The following is a 21076-nucleotide window of genomic DNA, read 5'->3' as shown; positions in this document are numbered from 1 at the left end:
CATTAGCACGGATCTCTCTAAGTAAGGGGCTTTCAGGATTTTTAAGGCCTTACTGCTGTGCCTCTACTGTCTGCTGCATACTGGTTCTGACAATGCCATCTATATTTGTAAATAAAATAGATCAAGACATAAGCACCACACAAATGGCCAAACTCTCCGCCCCTCTGCAAGCCTGCTGGACTTATCAGTACTGTCTATTGGGAACAATTACTGACACATTACAATCAGCCAAACGATGACTGGGCAATACCTGGGACAGAGCTACTTGGAGCAGAGCAAAATCATTCCAGGGAGCATCCTAGCATTAAACAGTATGGACACTCATTTAGCACTGCTTGCATCCATGGCCTGACCCTGTTCAGTTTACTAGCATAGGCACGTTCAGATGTCCTCCAAATTATGCTCATCCCCCTACCTGCCTCCACTAAGTAGCAAGGACAGTGGTCCTTGCTGTGAAGTCCTCACTGTCTGTGCATGCAGGAATGCCCAGGCATGGGAAACAAATAGGACAGATGCAAGTAGAAGAAAAGTTTTTTATGTTTTTGGCAGTATGCAACTGCCTAAAGACCATTCTTTCAGAGAGGATGGATATAGCCATTGATTTACAACTAGACCTATATGTAAGTGTTCTGCTGAATGGACACATGAGCATTTTGTTCAATTCTATGTAGCTTGATTCTTGAGCTTATGGAAGGCTCAATAGATCAGGATATTGGATTACTTTGTTTTATACTTTTCAAAAAGTACCATGGGAGGATTAGTGTCCATCTAGAAAATTTTCCAAGATGAGCATCGAGAGTAGTGGATTCTGCAGTTAATCTAAAAAATGTGGTAGATAGATAGTTAAATAACCATAAAAGGTTCTATCACTTCTCTATTGCTCAGAAAAATTGTGAAGAAAGAGATGTACAATTGACAAATAAAATTACCTTCAACAGAATCATTATTTTTGCACTTTTTAAAACATGAAATATGGAAAAACATAGTTCTTATTCCAGAAAACAATGTCAGTTTGTATAAAGCCTGGGCAATGTTGCTTGATATAATTTTTATGCTTGATGATAGGGAAAAAATAGCATTTAGGAGGTTGTTTTGTGTTTGGTTTATTTTTATTTGTTCACCTGTTTCAAGAAATGGCTGAGTTTAAAACCACAGTAAACAGGCAAGCACTTAAGGATGCATGTGGGAATTAGGCACAGATTTCTCTCTATTGTTAATAGGAACTGTGCATCTAACACTTGCTCACTATAGTGGAAATAGACTTGAGCCTTAATCTAAAGTGCATTGCAAGAAATTACTTTATTTTTCCATTGGAGACTATTGTGGATGATGCAGCTGTAGTAGACAAAGCAAATCTAAAGGCAAGTGAAGTAAACTGAAAGACCACCATTGGATCAGGGGCCTTTGGACCATGGACCACAGGCAGAAACATATGCTCCTTAACCTATCATCATATTAATAATTTAACACCACAATCTCTCATAAAGGACTGATATGTATTAGTTTTTCCTTTGAGACTACATCTTTTTTTTTTTTTTCCCTCCCCACCTTAAAGTCTGTTTTATGTAGACTTTCACTAAACTAAAGAACTTACCTAGAGTCATTGGAACTACTGTGTATAAATGGACATGACTCTTTATTTAGGTCTCTTGTAAGCTTGTGTATCGATTGTGCAGTCAACCAATCTCTGCAGTGTTTTCAACTGTTCCTTTATTCTTTCTTATTTTGTTGCTTCACTAGAAATGTTACTAAAGTGATTGAAACACTAATGTGAGAGAGACACTACGGAGGTGTTTTCTGAATGTCTGATTACCAGTTTTCCAATATTGCACACAAGTTTGCTCTTTCCTTCTAAGTGCCAATTTTCAAATGTGAATAGCTACCATGAGACACCTGCTTATGACCTAATTTTGGGGTCTTGATTCCCAAGACATAGCTCAGCAACTTCGAAATTCCTAAGTTATTTACTGAATAAGGATAGTTTACTAAAATGCTAATAGTAGATTCAGGAAATGCCTTTAAACACCCAAGTGTGAATGTGTTGGCCTCTTCTAATTTCATAATCTCTCTGATATCTCTTCCTGGAGACTAAAGAGGAGCAAAGTGTGACATACTTTAACATCACCACCTTAGCAGGTCATGTTAGCAGACCTCCTCCGTGGTCTGCTGGTCAACAAGAAGCAATGAATGATTCCTGATTCCAAGTTCCCACAGGTTCTCAGCCTCTCTCTTAAGCCTTCATTTGGTCTATAGCTTAAAATATATTTTAAAGGAAGTCACAAAAACTTTTAAATATTAATTGTATTCTACAATTCACGTAGAAAATCCATGTCTGCAATAAATTGGGCAATACTTAATAAATATTACCTTATGAGCATAATAATGAAGGAGCTACAGTTTGTGAACTGCCTCACCTTTAACTGCCTGTTAGGCACACAGCTGCTTGCTCGCTCTCCGCCAGTGGGATGGGGGAGAGAATTGGAAGGGTAAAAGCAAGAAAACTCATGGGTTGAGATAAAAATGGTTTAATAGGTGAAGCAAATCTGTGCATTCAAGTAAAGCAAAATCAGGAATTCATCCACTACTTCCCAACAACCAGAGGTTTAGCCATTTCCTGAAAGCAGGGCTTCATCACATGTATTGGTTACTTGGGAAGACGATGCTTTGAACGTCCCCCTTTCCTCCTTCTTCCTCCAGGTTTTATTGCTGAGAATGATGGTATCCCATATGATATGGGATATCCCTTTGGTCAGTTGGAGTCAGCTGTCTCAGCTGTGTCCTTTCCCAATGTCTTGTGCACTCCCAGCCTACTCACCGGCAGGGCAGTATGAAAAAAGAGAGGAGGCCTTGATGTTGTGTAAGTACTGTTCAGCAATAGCTAAAACATTCCTGTTTTATCAACAATGTTTTTTTCACCAATTTAAAACAGCACCATATGGGCTGCCACAAAGAAAATTAACTCTGTCTCAGCCAAAACCAGTGCAATGTCTCACCTTCTCATCCTTATTTCGATTTCACATAATCAGCTCAGGCATTGCAAGGAGGTAAATCCTTTTTGGGATTATTTTTAGAAGAATTAGCTCAGAGTACGTTAAGGAATCTTGAACAATGCTATAGCTTCAGGTAATGCACCACAGTTTCTACCAGGCATGTAAACATGAAATGCAGGAAGTCACTACAATAAGACAAAGTAAATATAGTGCATTATAAAATAAAACCTGTGAGTCGAGGCAGGATGCTGAGAGGAGAGCAGACAATCAGGAATAAAATGAATCAGTAACTTACCAATGAAGGATAAAAATCTAGAGGGGTTAAAGGAAAAGAAAAAAGAATATGTTAGCATAATAAAAAGTATGAAATTAGAAGAATAATGAAACCTAGGAGAAAAAATGCCTTTCAGACCTCAAGGTTGAAGAAAATTGCTTGAGTAACACGAAAAAGCATCTTGTGGAGATTCAGAGAGTATGAAAGTTTGTCTCAGGAAATTTTGGTGATATAGATCAGAAAGCAAGGCATTTTCCTGGAATTGCCTAATGCAGATTTTCTAGAAAGAAGTATATTAAGGGACAAATGAGATGATCAAAACTATCTAAATCCTTGCTGAGTTCCCATACCAAATGTGCTTAATTATGCAGGCCAATATATCAACTCCTCCTGAACTTCTGCTGTCATGAACTGAGTTAGTTTTTGTTATCTGAGAGGATAAGTCATTTTTTCCTTTACAATTTAAATTACAATGGTTTCTGAAAGATAATGAGAGCAAATGACAGTATTCTGGTGGATGCACAAACCGATGACACAAAATATTGTTGCAAAAGAATCAACAAGCATCAAGGAAATGATAAAGTTTCCTTATAGGCATGAAATTTGACACATTGATCAATTAGAAATGAAAATGAGATAAAAAGATCTCATTCTTCTCTCACACTTGTTCAATATTCCTTTGATGTAAGTGGAATTTATTGCAGCATAGACTGTTGTCAGAGGAGACTTAAACCTAAAGAATGTACACTGTATTATCTTGTAATTTTGATTGTACTATCATGTAGAATAATTTTATAAACATGTTTTATTGGCTTTGAAGTTGGTGAAGGCTTTGTTAGCATATTGTTTTGAAACAAAAGGTATAGCTCTTGCATGCCTAGGCATTCTCTGATTATATAAGCTAGGCAAGATCCAAAGTGATTAACACTGGTAAAATAAGAATTCATTTCAGTGAACAAAATATATGACTCATAGCTCAGTTTTTATTCAGCAAACTTCATACGCTGTTCTCAATTACACTATAAAAATGTTCTCAAATAGTTGTTTCACTGAATTAATTCTTTTAAGTGCAATTAAAATTGATAAAATATTAGTGAAAGTAGTTCAACACATTGGACAAGGTACAACCCTTAGGGTCAGCTTGATGAGGATAGCATACTAACCTTTCACGCACGTAAAGCTTGGTTGGTAGCTCTCATGTTTTGCAGTTGACTGTTTGCAAGTCATAACTTCTTAGTACTAATGAAGAATGACCAAAGTTTTAAGTTAATTTATACTTATCCAGCTCTTTTTGCTGACTCCCACCATTCTGTTTCACTCAGCATTAAACCTGAAAGTGTATTACAAGCAATTAATTAATTGTGGTATATGATACTTAGTTATGCCTCAGAAGAGCTTTAGAATATTAGCAAAATACAAGCTATCCACTTTGACTTGTCAGCAGCAGCTAAGTGTCCACTTTGAAGGGTCATGTACAAAATATAGACTGATGCCTGGTGGGAATAAAGATTCCTTAAATGCAGAATGAAATATCCAATAGATAGCAGCCAATACAGAAGGCAAAATACCAAAACTGCCTGCAAATGAGACAGCTGGTATCTTTAGTTCAATAACTGAACTAATGGAGGGTAATTTGGCACATCCTCAAGATCTACTCTACTTACGGTTACTGTCTATCTATAATATGTTGATTATCATGTTTAGAATATTTAGACCAGGCTTTATGATTTATTTGAAACATGTCTGTAAATACTTGCACTGAGTAGGTAGACTGGCATCAATCAAAAGAGAAATAAGTTCCACATGAATGACAAAAAAGGATGCAAAAAAGGTTTGTTATCCTTAAAATCTTTTTGCTTAGAAAAATATTGCTTTGTTTCTTTGAATTACTAGAACTAATTTTCTCTCTTTCATTTTACTCACTTAAGATACTTTAGATTATGGGTCTAAATAAAGGCTCCTACTTAAAAAAAAAGGTTGAACAGTTACAGTCTTGATTCATACACTAGCATATTTTAAATGGATAAAAGCTATATTTTAAAGTAGGGATTACCAAAATGTATGTTCACTGCATTAATTGTCATTCTTGTCATTGTATTTACAATATGGCAAATAGTTTGAATGGGAGGCATAGCAAATCTAACAGTAAATTTCAATTGTTGTGATGCAAATTTCTAGTGTTATTAAAGTTCGTGAGTGTAGTATAGTGTCTCTGTAAATTTTTGGGGCTGAACCAGGGAAGATTTTGTTCAAAAATTCCACAGAGAGGCAGAAAAGGTAGTTTAGGATTAATTGGGCTTTCTTTACACTGTTGAAGTTTCATGTCTTATGTTAAAAATTTACATTCTGTCATTGATTGCCATGATCATGTGAAAGAATTCACTATGCATCTTTGTACATTTTAACCATGAAGGGAATTCTTCAAATACTCCATTTTCTGGAAAACAGTATGGTTTTAATTACCTTTCCATGAAAACAAGCTACATTTTAATCCATTCATTTTTTCATAAGAAATCAGTTTACTTTGTCTAATATTCTGTATGATAAAGGCATGTATTGGCTCCCATTTGCATGTCATTATAGGATGCAATGTCATAAATGTTATAGTAAAATAAGTATATCCATGTTTCCTATAGATATTCAATATTAAACTTTAGGGAAGAAATAATGTGCACTAAAGGATGAAGTAAGATGTTACTACCGGAGACGTATTAAATGTACATTCATAACTTAGTGAATCAGTTATCACTATTCTGTCCTGGGTACTGGTGACCTATAATTCATTGGAGTATAACTGTTGTTACATTGACATGTGGAAATAATCTATGAATGTTTTTGTCTTACCTACTTTGATCTAATTTTTTCAAGACAGCAGTGGAGGCTTTTTTGTTTTCCGATTTTACCAGAATGAGCACCATGAAACATAAATCTGTCTCGTTCATGTCTCTTCTAGGCTTGTGCTTCCCATTTGTCTCTATAGCTTTAACCTTGATGTGAACCTTTGCTATGGCCATAGCTCCAGGATCTGAAAATCCTTCTCTCACCACATTGCAGCTCTCCTTATCTCTGCCAGGTTCTGCTCTCTGTCTGGTCTGGCACTCCCAACCTGACATGTCTCCTGGCAGGGTGCCCTCCTCCAACTCAGGCTTCCTCAGAGTAGCATCCCAGACCCTGGTGCTCCTGGAAATGTCCCTGGCTCTTATGTTACACACAGTGATGCACAGCAACATCTCTTATATCCCCTACTTGACTAATTTCATTGCTGTCCAGTAGGCATCTGGGGTCTACCTTTATTTTCAAGATACTGTCCCTGTTGTGTCCCTTACGCTGGCCGCTTCTGTCTCTTCTGTGTCGTTACTGTTGGAGCCAGAATCCCCTCTTACAGCTGTAAGCATCTGGAATAATCTTCAATATTTATGCCTACACACACACTATCTGGTTTTAAGTGTCAGCCGAGAACATATCCTTTCTTCCTTACTTTAATTCCTCTATGCCACTGGTATTTGTTTCTTACTCAACTCTGTATTTTTAATTAAACCTATAAAATAGTCATACTATATATAAAATATTAAATACTCTATACAAAACTAAGTTGTATTTATGCATTGGTAATTTACACTGCACAGATTTTATAAGCCTATTCCTTTACCATTCATGAGAATACCTACTGTTTATTTAATAACTACCATATTATAAAGTACATATGCTATCTATAAGCTACAGAAGTCTTACAAACCACACAACCACACACTAATTTAGCATATAAAACTCTGATTTTTTTAAGAGTGATTTCACAGAGCATGTGTAATAACGAAACCACATGCTTTTACAATTTGCCAGTTATTGTTGCTGTTATTTGTTGTTTTCAAACTTTGAAAGTTGTATTTGACACTGAGAGAAAAAGTAGTTTTTGGTGACAAGAGAAAACTGGTGACTAGTTTGTTTTGTGCCTTTTTGATTTCTTATTATGGAATACTAAGTATACATCTAAGTAAACAATGTACATGTTACCTCATGTAAAGTCAATTTCTTGCTTGGTGTAGGGAATGACCAGTTTGTTTTAAGCACAAGCAGATGTTTCTATCTGACCATCTGGCCTTTATTTACTTTATCCAAAATCCTATGCTCCCTCATACATGCAGGGAGGAGAAAGGTGGTAATGATGATTTTTTTTGTTGGTTGTGGTAATAAATCATAATTGTGCTATTCCTTGGTAGCAATAAAAAGGAAGAGTGAAAATAAAACCTTGCAAGTAAAGAAAATATTTTTTAAGTGAGATATGACCATTCAGCAAGCAGCACATTTGACAGTTGTGATCTGAAATGTCATGAGCTTGTCTCATCTTTATTCTGCACAGAACCTATCATTGAATGCCCATGTGCAGCTGACCTGTAGGGAGAGCATGACTGAGTCTTCAGTTATACATAAGCCTTGTATACATTGTCTGCAAAGGGGTATGTTTTATTCCTCAGTGACCAGTTTTCATCACCTCTATAATATTTTGATCTATTCAGCCAACATTCTTTTTATCTTGATTAAGCTTGACAAATTGGAAATATTAGGGCTGAGAAAGAGAAATTCAAGTAAACACAAACCTGCTTGATTTGGCTTAAAAACTCCAGAATACTTCCTTGTACTTAAATTTTCATTGACTCCGCAAAGCTATTAATAGTTGTAAATTGAGCTTAAATTCTGTTAAAAAGTGGCATTAATATCAACAGCCCCTTACAATGATTTTTATGAAATTCAAAAGTTTCAAGAACTGACACCTTTCCTCACTCTTTACACTGCAGACTAAGCAAATGAAGGTCTGGTTTTTTAATCATAATGCCAATGAGTAGGACTGAATACTGCCTACAGGGACCAGCTTCAAGCCATCCAAAAATATTTTTTCATATTTGAATCACATGTAAATCCATTGATAAATGGAGTTAATATAACCTAAATTTTCTGTTGTGAAATCCAAATATTTCTACCTCTCCTTCACAAGCTGAAATAAAATGATCTTTGTGCTGGAGACACCTTTGTGTCAGCAAGTGTCACTGGAGCAAAGCTACAGATTCTCTTGTAGCCCACTGATTGAAGTTAGCCAAGTAGGTACTTTCACTGCAATTACAAATCTCTTCCCTTATAAATATATTACATAAAAAAAAGGTTGGTCTATTGTTCTTTTAATATTAGTTTGCTTTAGAAATTGCACTTGTATACGGGAATCCCTTTTGTTGTCATGTGAATATTAAAATTTCCACCTTTCTGAAACATGAAGATCAGCAGCCTATCATACAAATTCCTGTAGCAAGTAAACACTTGAAAGTCTTGTTTTCTACACTTACTGCAGCACATTAGACTTTCACTACTTCTACAAATTGCATTGCACACTTTGTGCTTAATTTTCTTTAATTCATTGTGAGACACAAAATATTAACACTGTCAGCAGGAAGACTCAGACTGAAAGTGAAGTTGGTTGCTACAGTAAGAAAGCCAATTTGTTTTCTCCATTGTATCATTGCAAATCAAGACTAACTATATTGACTTCAGTGGGGAAAGGGGTTGACAGACTTATTGCTACTTCTACAAAATGAACCATGCACCTCTAACAATACAACAACAGAGTTAATTGTTTAACTCTGGCTGAGAGGATGATGGCTGAGAACGGCAATGGTGACTTCCAAGGTTAAAGCTACAGGTGAATTTTATGCAGACTTCAAATGGGTGAATCTAGCTAATTTAAATGGCTAAAAACATCTGCTGTTTTGTTTTGTTTGTGGTTTGTTTTTTTTTTTTTTTATCTCAAATGTTACCTGTCTTAAACAGGACTTAATCAATGAGAAGTAAGTTTAGGATCATTGTTTGGCACAAGTCCCTAACTCTTCTTCCCATCTACACATTCTCGTCTGGACAGAAAGAGATTAATCTCTTAATTGAGCTAGGTTTTTATTTATTTATCTGTCATCACTGTTGTATTTGAGCACAACATAAGCATTAGAGAAGACTTCTCTGAGGTGAGGGAGCAGCATTTTAGAGATCAGAAGGGCTGAAACATAAAGAAATTAAAGGCAGAAGTATCCTTTTCAAAGGCCCAACATCAAGCACCAGCTATCTGATTCTTTCAGAGTACTTGGGCGTTTTGGCTAGCTCTTCGTCTGTCCAACCATGATATCCATTTAATTCTGCTGAAATCAAGGGTTTCAGGTCATACATGGAGAGAAATACATACTCTTCAATCTTATGTATTCATCATCCAAAGATGTATCAACCAAAGAGAAGACAATACATTATTAGCTTTGAAAACACTGATCTGCGTTACCTGCCTGCTGGCACCAAAGAACTTTGTGGCACAGCAGGGTGTAGAGCAAAGGGTTTCACAACAATCCAGTTTCTCAGGCTTATGTTTATCTAAACTAGATGGGAGGTTAGATTTAGTATTTGCATTCCCCATCTCGTCTGTATGCACCTTCCATTTTCTGCAGCATGTGAGAAAAGAGATCCTGGACAAAACCAGCTTATATATAAATTAAAATATATTAATGTAACATTTTATCTGGATCAGGCAGCAGTTCTATGAGAAAAATAGTGTATGATCATGGAGAAAAAGACTGTATCATAATGCTGTATCATGTTGGTATGGGCAGCATTAATTACATAATTTCCTAACATACTGAGTCATATAACCTATGCCAGTATCTATACATACATATCTTATGGTTTGTCATGAACTGAGGGCTCATACAGTCACTAACCAGTCCTTCACACTTGAATTAGCAGACTAGAAATATCACCTACTCTGCCTCAGAAAAGGAGGAGACATATTGTTTTCCACTGGATTTCACTAATATTCGGTGACTTTTTTTTCACATCTTAGCTTCTCATCTGATGTGATTTTCATCCTTGTTCTTAATTCCTCAGCTCTAGTAGTTGTAAGGTAGTTTAGTTCTCCTTCAATGAGGCATGACTACTTCAAATGACTTTGCTTTCTCTTCACATTAGTATTATCAACATTGAAACTTGAGTGTTAGAGCTCTACCAATAATATTCACGCTGAATTTGAATGTGAAATTGCAAACTATAAAAGCAATGTAAAAGAGTACTAGGATTTATCATTGGCAATGCACAGCCAGTAAAATATCTTTTACTTATTTCCCTTATTTTCCCTATTAGTTATTTCATTCTTTTCCACCAGCACATGAGACCCCAGTCCAGAAGCACCTCTTCAGCAAGACATGAGCTACCCATACCTCCCAGAGAGGGTCTGTTCCTTGAGTACCACAGCTTTGTGCCCCCACACAACAGGGTTTTTGTAACTGGTGTCTGAGAAAAAGCACATTAAAGTCAATGGAAAGATTCAGAGTGACTTCAGATGTCTTCTGACCAAGCCTTCAGAGAACATGAACAGAATAAAAAAACATCAAATGTCTGTGCTGTTATATAACCATTTTTCCTTCTTAAATCTGTTTATTCCCTGATCTCCTCTAAGGTGATGTACCATTAGTTCTGATTGGGTTTTTACTGGCCCTCACTTGCCAGTAGTGACCAAGCACAGAACTCAATCAATCTTTGTCAGGCCTGTAATTGAGCACTTCCCTAATTTATGAGACAGCTTTTCCATTAACAACAAAATCTTGAGAATTAAATAAAAACAGACCTTCACAAGTGCTGCTGCATTGGTGAATAAAATAAAAACATTGATAAATGTACGCCTCTTTTCCCAGGCTGACTTTGAAAAATTCTGTGTCACAGACCCAGGTCATATTCTGACAACAATTAGGAACACTAAAATAAATAGTTGGCAATTCTTTGTTATGACAGGCTATGCAAAGTTGGTTTTTTTGCCAACTAATACAGTAGTCTGTGACTATGAATTATGTTATTACAGTGTGTCTGGTAGTTCTTATGTATCTGTACTGTTATGTCCCTTTCAGAGCATGATAACTTCTTTGCTTTAAATGTGATTCAGCTGAGACTTGATGAAATTTTACACAGAGGGATGGAAATATTTCCTTAAGTTTTGCTGGAATTGTTTCCATTGTTAAACTAAACCACTTACTCAAAACTCAACCTGAACATTTTTCCTTTGGTCTTTCTAATGAAGCTTTGAATGTATCATCAATTAAGACACTTAAACTAGACCAGATAAATCACTAAAAAATGCAAGAGCCATGACAGGGAGATGGATTGATTACCTAATAGGTATTTTCTACATCTAAGGGCTGCATCCTTGAAACTTACATTCATGTGAATAGTTCATTGATGTCAATTGTACTGTTTTTGTCAAGCTTGAATCAAGCCTTATATTTTACGATTTTGTGAAGTTAAAAAATAATATTTAGTTGTTTCATGGATTTTTCTACGGTTCTTCTCTTCCACTTTCTGTATGTGTTTGGATTTGGAAAAGAAAGGTAATCTCATTACAGAACTTGTTGACACAACATTTTCAACATCTCTTTGAAGTGAAAATGATGTTTAGAAGGTGCTTACTTTAAAGAAATCCAAATTCTGACTCTTTGAGATTTATTATGCTTAATAATGCTGCATACTTTTTAATTTTTTTCATTTATGTAAATACACACACGTACTATCTAGAATACGTACTATCTAGAATACTCACAGTTTATAAACTTCTATGGACTATGTAAAGGTTTTTGATAAATCAGCATTAAGGTTAACACAGTCTCTCAATCAAATTGAACCTAGTTTTTTGAAGCACCATAGGAATTGAGAAAAAAGCATACATCATACATGTTGTAGAAGCAAGAAAAATAGGAAACAGGAGTTTAGTGTCCATCTAATATTTTTGTCCCACTGATAACAGATTTGAAATGTTTAAACCCTTACCATTACAGATATTAAATCTGTTTTCTTTCTGTTTTTAAGAGTTAAATAGTTATGAAATACAGAAAGCATTTGATATAGACATATGCACATAATCACAAGCACAATAGAATGTGAATGTATGCTGGTGGAGCAGGGAAAAGGGATAGAAAAAAAAATCTCTAAACAAAGTTCTTAATCTAAAATACAGATGGAACTGGAGGACTTGATATTGGCATTTGATGTTCCAGAGAGAGCACTATAACATTCTAGTGGCTGTCCATTCATTTGAAGTATTGTTTACATACACAGAAAAAACCCTAAACAACCCAGACTGGCAGTTGCATGCAAGTATCATCAAGCTGTCTAAAGTCAAGCCTAAAACATAAGTCCTATCCTGTAAAATTTTGAAGTACTGGAAGGAGAATCAAAATTGGAATTGGAAGTATAAAGCAGGACTGTTAGAGGGAAAATAAAATCCAGAACACAAATTCAGTGGAAGTGAAAACTTTGGAAGAAGTAATCCTCACAACTCAGGGACAGAAATGTATCTTATAAGCTTCATACTGGTAGAAAAAGTGTTGTGAATTTGGTCTGTGTTGTGTATGTAAGGTACATCATTAGGAGGTATCCCAATGCTCCCATTCTCTCTGCAGCTGAGACTTGCCCTCCCTTTCAGGTGAAAGAGAGGAACAACTGGGAGCAGCAGCTCTTCTTCCTATATTTTGAGTCCTCCGCCCTCACTAGAGGAATAACAAAGGCAGAAGACCTAACTTTCACACCTTCTGGTTGTGGCTCAGTGTTGGGAGTCTTACTCCTTTGGTCCCCAGACCCCATGCAGTCAGCTGCACTCCCATGTCTACTGCTGTTGCTCTTAGTTCTCTAGGGGGAAAGTGAGGGAAACAGAGCCAGAAGGGAAAGAAAGAGAACAAATGGAAAGTGGTCCAAAAATCCCTTCATGCAAATCCAATCTCTCCTTTAACAGTGGCCAGTGAATAAAACTTTTAAACCATCACTCTTTAGACACTGTAGATTCAGCGTTTTTAGCCTCAGTTGCACATGCCTATATTATACCAAGGCTTTACTTTTAGTATCCCCAGCTTATTACCTAAGTATCTTTTCAGTTGCAAATCTCTAGCGATCACAGTAGTGGCTCTGGGCTGTAGCCCTCAGCCCAGGATTTCTTTACCATCATGCAGCCAACAATGACAGTTTTTCTTGTGACCCTTCAGACATGAGGAAACTTTTTTTTTCTGCATCCTTTGGGCCTCCTGAACTACTATGAGCTCCTCTGCTGTCCATGGCTCCAGATACTGAGGCAGTGGTTTGGTCCATTTTGTGGCAACTGGTAAAAACTTTTGTCCCTAACTTAGTAACCTAATGGCCCATTCAGAACAGGAGAGTGAGTTCTTCAGTGGTTTAGTCCCTTGATCAAAGATCAGATCTGGAATTTGACTAGTTCTGTTGATGGTAATAAAGAGGCTCAATAAGGCAACAGTTAGGTAAAGATTATAAAACATACTATAAAGAGACAGTCCTCCACTGGTTTATTCTGGAGAATCTTCTTTATCTCTGACATCTACAGTCCCATCTTGCTGACCATTTAACTGGTTTTAGTTTAGATGTTAACTTTCTAAAGGTATCATGTTTAATTTGAATGTTTAATTCACCTCACCCCCAGTGGATTATTGGACGTTGCTTAGTAATTACCGAATCATAGAATCACGGAATGGTTGAGGTTCGAAGGAATCTCTCTAGAGGTTACCTGATTCAACCCTTCTGCTAAATCAGGGTCACGTAGAGTAGGTTGCCCAGGGACGTGTCTAGTTGATTTTTGAATATGTCTACAGTGGAGGCTCCACAACCTCTCTGGGAAACCTGTTTCAGTGTTTGACCACCCTCACAGTAAAAAAATATTTTGTGTTCAGATGGAATTTCACATTTTTTAATTTATTCCCGTTGCCTCTTGTCTTGTCAGTGGGCTCTACTGAGAAGAGTCTGGTTCCCTCTTCTTCATTCCCTCCCATCAGGTGTTTATACATATTGGTAGGATCTCCCTGAGCCTTGTCTCTTTCAGGCTGAATAGTCCCAGCTCTCCCAGCGTCTCCTCACATGAAAGATGATCCAGTCCCTTGATCATCTTTGAGGCCCTGTGCTGGACTCACTCCAGTAAGTCCATATCTTTCTTGTACTGGGGAGCCCAGAATTTATGGAAGAGATCAGTGGTCTCATTCAAGCAAACTGTGGACTGGTCACCATTTTACAGGGAAAAAAGCGCAAGCTGAAGTAGCACAAATGGGTACATTTATTGGTTGTTTTTTATGTCAGCAGTGAGATGAATTAGAAGAGAGGCTGAAATATCCTCTTACCCCTACTTTTAGTCCTTCACTTCCAGTTAAGACACACAGCTCCCCCGCCTGCCCCACGCACCCAAGAGTACTCATTCTGTGGATAAATAGAGGGCTTAAGTTTCCAGGGTTGTTAATCTGACACCTTTCACAGCACTAAATTGATTTAAAATTCTGAAAACAATTATTCATACATTCTATGAGGCATTTTCATTGGCGTTGCATCAGAGCTGTTTGTCCTTTGGATATGATACTGTGTCAAAAGAATCATTACACTTTTATCATAATGTTTTATCAATGTTTCATGCAATGGAGATCTTTTCTCTTTGAAATGCTTAAAGAAGATACATTTTGTGAAGTAAACATTTACATTTCTGACAAAATATTTCAGCTTACAAGTTGTCAGTTTTAGAGAGTCAAAGGAGAGAAAAAAAATCTTTCAATATATCTAACAATAACTTTATATCTATATGCATACCAGAATTATTTTTTAAGAGCTTTAACAGACTTATGTTTTTAATAACGTGTAATTTTTATGCAGACTGACAATGTCTATGCCAAGTTTTAGCCTGATACAGATTAAAACAGCTAAGGTATAAACCCCTGAAAAATGGGGTTTATAATGGAAATGGCAACTGACCCTTAACTGTAGCGGTGCTACCGGATGCTGCTATAATAAGCTTCCCTAGATGCCATGGTGTAAATGTATTAGCTGTACTAAGAGACCCACTCCTGGTATAATTATGTTAGGAACCAATAAGACAGCTCAGAAATCAATATGCTAAGACAGATAGAGTAAAGGACCATGGCCAGCAAACTGGGAATAGATTAGTCTGGCAGGTCCCTAGCTGAGCCATGAAGAAGGGGATATCTCTGCTGTTGTAAGAAAGCCATTAATTGTAAATTTTCCTGAACAAGGAACTTGAAGGGAGAGCTTAGGCTGTTGTTCATACCACTCAGCGTAGGCTGCAACTATTATTGATCAACAGTTAAGCTTTTTATTCTTATTTCAAAAACCAACAGTGAAAAAAAATCTAAATATGTAGGAAGAGGGTGCTGCTTTTGTTTTGTTTTATTTCTTAAAGAGACAGCCCTACCCATTCAACACTAGGTTTTCCCTTTTAATTTGCTTTAACTATTTTTAAAAATAATGGGACACTAAAATTTTGCCAGGTTTCCTTTTCCAAAAGCAGCTAGCCCTGCAGAGCTGCACTTATTATCTAGTCAATAAAATTCTACAAGTGCGATATGATTGATATGATGTGATAAAAATAGGTACTGCTCTTAACAGCAGTTTTAAAGAGTCCAATCAAATTAACCTGTGCCATTAAATACGATCACGCTCTGTAATAACTAAATCTGTGACAATGAGACTTTTGCTGCTGCTAATTTTAACTAATTTCAGCTGATTTTTTTTCTGGCTTTTTTCAACATAAGAGAGTAATTTGCTTAATAAACAGAAACATAGTATAATTCAGTGACAGTTCTAGGGGAAAAAAAATAAAAGAAATGGAAAGGAAACAAAGGACAACCTTTTGTGGTTACAGTACGGCACATCTGCTCATGTCCAATCAAACTTTCAAAAGCATAGTAGTAAACAAAAGCAGCCATCAAGCAGGGACAAAGTCAGAGACATAAGTGGTTTGAATGAGTGTGCAATTTCTGCCCATATGACCATCCTGACACAATTGCTCTAATTTTCTTTCCAGAAATGACTGATAAAAGATTTAGGTAATTGCTATGGAGACAGACTTCCTTCCATCACGGGGTATCTTGAATAATACAGCCTCAGGGTCATAAGATGGAGTGTCAGTTTCTGCAGAGTCCTAAATTAATACTTGTCCCTGTTTCAGCTATACTTCCTGTACATCTAATGAAGTGAATGTAATTTATTTTGACAATGTATTGAAAATCACTTGATCAAATGACTATTCTGTAATGAACACAAAACACCATATAGCCTTGAAAACTATACCTAAAAAAAGACATAAATACACATCAATTTTTCAAAGCACATATTCCTCTCCTCCTGCAAATGTTGCATGTGTTCAAAGTAAGATAAAATAAAATAGTTTCTAAAAGCTCAATGATTCATGTGATTGTTGAAAAAAGAGGTTTCTGTGATGCCTTGGTTCGACCTGTGTCCATTCAGCTCCTGACCTTGTCCCCTGTAATCAAAGTTAATTTATCTAGGTGATCTCTGTACTCCCATGTATTGAGTAGTACTCAGAACAAAATTCAGAAACCCCCTCCAAAAGCTAATGATTAGTAAGAAATTTTAAAAGTACTGTAGATTAGCTCCAGCACAATCTAAAGTTCATGCATGAACAGTCCATTTTGAGGCAAACCTTACACACTCACCCACCAGTAAGATTTCATAGCTTCAGACAGTCTGTAGTCCACTGTCTGGAGTGTTATGACACATTCAACAGCTAATGAAATCAGGTGGGTGCAAATGAACGATACCTACACAGCTGTCATATATTGCTCACAATTATAGAAGCTATCAAAAAAACACAATTTGTGCCCTTTCTAATGACAAATATTCCTTCTGCAGGATTGTGAGTGCTTTATAACATTTTAATTTTTAAAGTATCTAAATTTTTTTAAGGGTAAACACAATCATTTTAAAACGAACAGCAGAAAATACAACATAAAATTGTTGATCATTATTACCTTTCTCCTCTCTTTTAGAGGAAAGATAGCTGGTTTCAAGACATTTTTTTAAAAAATAGTGCATCTGAAATGTATATGAAATGACTGAAGATGTTTTGCAAACTAAGTAAACCTGTCATGAGATTGCCAAGGCTGCCAATGTAAAGGCAAACAGCTGTACAATGACAGCAGAGAGGCACTGTGTTGTGTTTAAATACAGTCAGGCAGAAGCCAGTGGATAATGCTCAGTAATGGGTTAATCAATACTTATTATGGTTTTATTGGTTCACTAAAGAGAGAACAGAACCTAGTGAACACAGAGTCGAAAAATCACTGCATCTGATCTAGATAACATCTTCTCTCCCTTAGGGATTTCCCTATTCAAGAATCCAATTTACCATGCCTGATTGACAAGGATTGGATCCTAGGGAATCACATAACTCTTTTTAGGACCCAATAAAATCCTAATGGATTTGTCTGACCGGTCAGGAGATTCAAGTTTTACTAAACTGAGGGGCTTTGTTGCAATTAGCCTGTATTCTACTTGCAGTTGAAAAACTAAGCTATTAGGAGTCGTTGCTTTCTAAAATGCTGGAGTCATGCTGGGTTGTGAATGCCAGATAGAGTTACCTTTCTTTACAAAAGGAGACTCTTACAATGGATCACAAAATTCAGAAAGCTTAATGTTAAATCTCAGTAAATTGGTCACCCAAATGATGAAAGATAGTATCTTCCAAGTTGAGGGCAATACTCTTCTTTTACATCTTATGCTATTAAAAAGGTACTACACAGCAGATTTCAGCCTTTGAAATACATTTTTGAGAATAAATACATTATTTAAACCAGCATATTTAACACCTCTAAAAAAACAGAATAAATAGATGAAGGCATTTTTATTCGAAATCCTTTGTGTCAAACTGTTATTCATTGTGGAAAACTATTTGCTAATGTTTCAGTTTGGTTGATATTATCTTTTCTTTTGTTTTATTCCTGTGTATATTTGTAGAAAATGAAGATTTGTTAAGAGACAGAGTCTGCTTGTTTCACTCAGAGCCCTACCCTGCCATGCAGTAGTCACAGGCGCATAAGCTTTGAGAACAGAACTGTTGTGGCAGCCTGTTCCTGGTCTGGAAAAGTAACAGGAATGCCCTAGACTGGATCCCAAATATTGGGTATCACAGTCTTGGATTAATGATCTAACCTATACCAGACCATGCTTCACCTGCATGTCTCAAGCCTAGTAATTCTTTTGTATCACAATTGAAATAACTTATTCTTATGTTTCCTGAACAGCAAGTTTACATGGAGAGCAACTGTCATGCCAGTTGTTTCTGCTACAAAGGTACACATTAGTCTCCCACATGAGAAAAATAGAAGCTACTTAATACATTGTTTTGTGATTAGAGTTATACAGGACTATTTGCAGAAATTCATATGATGTTACTTTCTCTTCCTTTTACAGCATTTATTTAATGAAAAAGTGTTGTTGTATCACTTAATAGATGATCCTCATTTATGTTGTAGTTCTTGATTGGTTTAGAAATTATCATAAAGGCAGAAACGGCTACAAAAAAAAAATTAAAAGGAAGAAATGGGCACATATTAAAGCAATATAAATTTTGATCTACAAATCTCTTCCTTTGGAAAGAAAGAATGAAGAAATAACAGCAACACTGCTTTTTGGATTTTCTTCCCTCTTATTCCTTCAAGATGATAGAGTTTGCCCAGAATATCAACACAAATCTGGCAAACATTCAGTGGTCTGCTTCAGACTAATGTCATATGTACTCCTCATCCTTGTTATCTCCCAACAACACTGAAATATCTGGAGCAGGAGGTCTACAAAAAGAGAAAATCTTTAAGTTGTGTTATGTTTTACCGTGATGCTTTCCTCTCTCAGTGGAGTAAGGCAAAAAGCTCCTCTGAGGTCTTGTTTGCAGCTTCCAAACATCTTTCTTTAGAAATCCCAGCCTATGCTTCATCTGTTTTCACAGATGTCCTTAGACAGGTTGAAACTTATTTCACTTAACTTCAGCTAAAAATGAGTCATTGAGCAGAATTTAGGCATCTAAGCTTCTTCTGCAGTCAATGGAGAAAGATGAGCATCTTTGGAAGGTGCTTAATCTCATGCTACCATAGGCAACAGGAATATCTCTTGGAAATGCTTATATGAATGGAACTCAGATGACCAGCTGAAAGTAGAAATACAATTTTTAAATAGTTAAAATTGAACTAAGCACATGTCTCCCACAGTCATGAAGTCATCTGAGGGAGAGCAAATGAAACTAAAGAATTGTTAAATCCTCAAAAAAATTAAAATCTTTTCTAAACACTGGAACTTTTTTCAGATATTTAAATGATATCTGATATCATTTAAATATCTGAATATCATGTTTAGATATTTAAATGGCTTTTCTCTATCTGTTACAGTTACATATATCTAGACATCTAATAAAAATTCCTAAGAAATTTCCTTAGAAAATATTCCTCACCCACAGATCAGCTATTTTTCAAGTCATAGTGACTGATTTTATGGAAATTTAATGCTCAAGTAAAGTATATATTGGACAGCACTGGAGCCTGAAGTCTTTTATTTATTTAAAGAAAAACAACAGTGTGGTTAATGGGAAGTCAGTTATCCCATATCATCCCCCTATTGTGCCTTGTTTTATGGTAGGTTTTCAATCTTTTATAGTGTGGAACATATTTTAATAGACAGACAAAGGTCAGACAAAGACTTACCTCTCCCAAATCACAGTCACATAGACCACTTCCCTTCTTTTTGACTGCCTGACAGTTCTCTGGTAACTAGACTAATCTCTTCCAATGAAAATTTATGTTAGGAAAGTATGTAGGTCAAAATTTTCAAAAGTGAATATTGGCTTGGTATGCCCACCTTGCTACACAGAGTGGCCTTCCTTTTTAGAGGAGAGGTAACCATCTTCTGAAAATCATCAAATTTCTTACAGATTATAACGTGCATATAAGATATCTCCAGACCTCTTTAGAAATTCTTTTTCAGTTTTGGAATTGAAACAAAACTGCAAATTTTAACAAATTTTCACTTGGTTTTCAACCTTTAAAGTACTTCATTTTGTTCTTAAACACCATATTGCAATGCAACAGTGAACATGACTATAAAGTTATTTAAAACAATTTCTCGCTGAAAAATGTCTCTGGTTTCAGCATGCCCAGCCCTTTCAGTATGGAGGCGTGATTGCCAGGCATGTTGTGGCCAAGTTGTTCCAATTAACTGCACCAGTTAGAATTCAATAACAAGAACACAAGGAGGTTCCAAACAAAATCCAAATTTTCAAAGTTAAACTCCTAAAATACAGTTCCAGAGTCTACGTAGATGCACATAAAGTACATAAAGCCTCCTGGATACTGAATCTGACTACTTCGTAGTCCCAAAAATCAGTCTGATTTGCCTTGGGTGCCAAATACTGAGATACATTAATTTGGACACTTAACCTTGAATTTCATTGCTTTCCTTAATAGTAGCGTTTCCTAACATTATTGAAATGCAGCTTTCTGTCTGTGACTACGAATTAATTGCCTACTTTTCTTGTTTCTGATGTGAAGATGGTATGGATAGCAACTATGCATTCTTAGGGTATCTACTTCAATTAGCATTTGAAAATTATTTCAAAGGGATCTAAAGTTTCAGTCAAAAGTGAGCTACTTACTCTTGCTTTCTATGATCACTCTGCTCCTTTTTAAAATGTAAGTTTACCCATACACAGTTAAACAAATGGGGTTTATTTTGCTTTTCATCCAGTTGAAATGGAAAATAAAAGTGCTAAACTTACTGGTTGCAAGCCAAATTGTAGCCATACACATACAATGCACATTACACACATAATTTTATACTTATATATACACTTTTTGCTTTTTCTTTGGCATATACTTAACACAGTGTAGGATCTTGCTAACAGAAACAAAACAAATGCAGAAGACATTATGCCTTATGAAGTACCCTGCTGCATTATTCTATTGAT

This window comes from Nipponia nippon, unplaced genomic scaffold, assembly GCF_047370975.1.
Source record: "Nipponia nippon isolate SJK-2023a ecotype South Korea unplaced genomic scaffold, ASM4737097v1 scaffold_1, whole genome shotgun sequence".
In the NCBI taxonomy this organism is placed as follows: Eukaryota; Metazoa; Chordata; class Aves; order Pelecaniformes; family Threskiornithidae; genus Nipponia; species Nipponia nippon.
The sequence above is the reverse complement of the archived record's forward strand: the minus strand, read 5'-3'. Positions refer to the sequence as shown.